At 30.0% G+C, this 3,025-nt stretch overlaps 1 protein-coding gene across 1 annotated transcript in view; it reads right to left on the bottom strand.

Moving 5' to 3' along the window:
• Window positions 1-1,410: 1,410 nt before the first annotated feature.
• The window catches only part of LOC118742861, a 126,232-nt gene continuing 124,617 nt past the window's right edge, over window positions 1,411-3,025 (bottom strand). Inside the window, exon 6 of the mRNA XM_036475264.1 lies at window positions 1,411-1,638. The gene's annotated coding sequence lies outside the window, so the exon portion shown is untranslated. The remainder of the gene's footprint in view (window positions 1,639-3,025) is intronic.

Here is a 3,025-nt window from a genome sequence, read left to right on the forward strand (position 1 = left end):
TCTAGAGTACGTTCTTTTTATTGAACATTATCTATTGGATAAATATCTGATGTTGTTTTCTTTTTGCTTTGTTTATTTTCACTTTTCATTCTATTACATTAATAACATTCTATTTTCATATGCATTTTTATGAGTAGTACATTCACATCAACATCTGAATATTTATGTGTGTATGTATGTATGTATATGGGAATAACTTGAGTCGTTTCTTATTGAGTGTAGAGTGGTGCGGCAACATATTTGAGTTGAGTCGAAATTGAGCTAATCTTCATACTCCGCCAGAAACCTACACCTTTTTTTATTTTATTTTTTATTTTCTTTATTTATTAGCTTAATTACATTTTAACATATTTGATATTATAAGTAGATACTGTCTTCCATTAAAAATATATATATGTACATACATATATCTATAAGTGACTGACAAAAGCATTTATATTAAACATAAATAATAAAAAAAAAATAAAGTTAAATAACTTAAACTTAGTTGGGATACATCGGTCATTAAAAAATTATGCGCTTAATTATATAAAAAAATTGAAATGTTGCAATTCGCTTAAATTTGAGCGATTTAATTATAATAAAATCCTTCAGTTGCTACTTGTCGCTCGGCCCTACGCTTTTCACATAAAATTAAAATCACAATTTTAAAGACTTGATGTGTTGTTGTATTTTTTGTTTTCATTACTTTGATTAACTTTTTAATATTTATTTTTTGTTTAGTTTTTGTTTTTTTTTTATGGTAGATGTCTATGGCGCGTCCCTTAATGCCACATCGGGCCTCTAAAAGAATCAAAACACCACTGCATGTGCATTCTCTTGTGCTGTTTTTAATTTCAAATTTAATATTTTCATCATTTCAATGTTGTTTTTATTAACTTGCAAATAAATTAAGAGTTTTTTATAAGCAAAATATCTGTGTATATATATTTTCGGAAAAATATCTAAAACCGTATATTTTTTCAATATTTCGCTCTTATTTAATAAATCCAATTTAAACATTTGTGATCGTTTTCTTTATAGATTTTTTTTTATATATAGAAATCGATCAAACATTGTCAAATGTTCCTGAGGATGACTTCAGACTGAAGTCGAAATATCGGCAAATAAAAACAAATGTAAAATCAAAAATTTTATTTCGATTTTCATGTGGCCTTGAGCTCGAAAAATATACAATACTGTGTAAAACGAACGGCCAATAAATAAAAAGATAGAAATTTTTGAAATAAATATATTACTTAGTCGCCAAATTGTTGTAATATTTTTCGAATTATAGCTAAATTTAAAAAAAAGGCGCAACTTTAGAATTTTGAATGGATTATTTAATACTTGGTGTTTGTTTTTTAGTGTTATTTTGTAATAATATTCGATTTTTAAAAAGGTTTCCCAATTACATATTAATTCAAGGCACAATTTAATAAATTGAGAAAAAATTGTTTAAAGCTTTTTTACTAACAATTAGTTCTAATAATGTAAGTTTGAATTGCTTGGTTAAAATTTTTTTAAGTGTATGTTTTATTTAAAAAAATCTTTCCTGTTCGAGTGATTTCCAATTGACTGGAGCGCTGCTAACATTTCAAGTTGAAGTTACTTTCAAGTGTATTTATTTTTCTAAAGATAAATATTACCGATTAGAAGCTGCAAGTAAAGAAGAAGAAAATTTAACATTCAATATGAGATATGTATGTAGTTATTGATAAAATTGATTAGATATTAGACTGAGTCACCTTACAAGCAAACAAAAAAGTCTTAACGATTTTCGTAAATTCCATTGGGGCAATCAAAATACTTCCTAAGAAAAAGTTTGATGATTTTTGGAAAGCTTTAATTTACTGACCATAGGTGAGTAAGTACTAAAATGGAGTACTTGAGGTCCATCAACTTTGAAACAAAAAAATAAATTGTTTCCTCGAGACAAGATATCGAAATATCATGCTTTAAGAAAAATGCAAGAAGGCAGTCAAAACAAGTAAGAAAGTCTAAGTTCGGGCGGAGCCGAACATTAAATACCCGGCGCAAGTATTAAATATATGTTTTTTCACCTTTCCGAAACCTACCGCTAGATGGTAGGCCGCGGTGTATAAATTTTAAGTAAACTAGCGTCCTTAAATTTCGAAATATTGAAGCTTCAAGCATTTCTGAAATATACCGTTATATGAAAATCGGCCGTAATTTTAGTCCGATTTCAATAATTTTCAACGTTTTGCTTTTATGTGGCAAGCACAATAACCACACCGAGTTTGGTACAAATTGGTAGAACGGTTACCGATATACATATATGTGATCATAAGTGGGCGGTGCCACGCCCATTTTCCAAAATTTTACCATAAACGTATTTCTTGGTAAAAAATTGTTGCAAGCATCAATTTTGAATAAATTAGCTTCAATATTTACTGATTTATCGAAGATTTTGTATTTCTCTAAATTACCGTTATATGGGAAGTGGGCGTGGTTATTGAGCGATTTTAAAACTTTTCAGCCATTTGGTATGCTGTGCGAAGGCCAACAACTGTGCCCAGTTTGGAAGAAATTGGTGCAGCGGTTACCAAGATATACACATGTTACCATAAGTGGGCGTGGCTACGCCCATTTTCCAAAAATTTATAATATTCTTAGTCTTTCGTCTAAAAATTATTGTAAATATCAATTTTGAGTGAATTATCTTCAGTAGTTACTAAAATATCGCAGTTTTCGTATTTCTGGAAATTACCGTTATATGGGAAGTGGGCGTGGTTACAGTCCGATTTCGCCCATTTTCAATACCAACCTACATTGGATTAAGGAAAACCTACATACCAAATTTCGTTGAGATATCTCAATTTTTGCTCGAGTTATCGTGTACACGGACGGACGGACAGACGGACAGACGGACAGACGGACGGACAGACAGACATGGCTTAATCGATTTCTTTTTTCATCCTGATCATTTATGTATACATTTGTCTATATCTATCTCGATTCGTTTTGGCTGTTACAAACAACCGTTATGTGAACAAAATTAATATACCCTTGTGCACAAGTGCGC

Source organism: Rhagoletis pomonella, unplaced genomic scaffold (assembly GCF_013731165.1).
Source record: "Rhagoletis pomonella isolate Grant_MI unplaced genomic scaffold, Rhpom_1.0 Rhpom_scaffold_00007, whole genome shotgun sequence".
NCBI lineage: Eukaryota > Metazoa > Arthropoda > Insecta > Diptera > Tephritidae > Rhagoletis > Rhagoletis pomonella.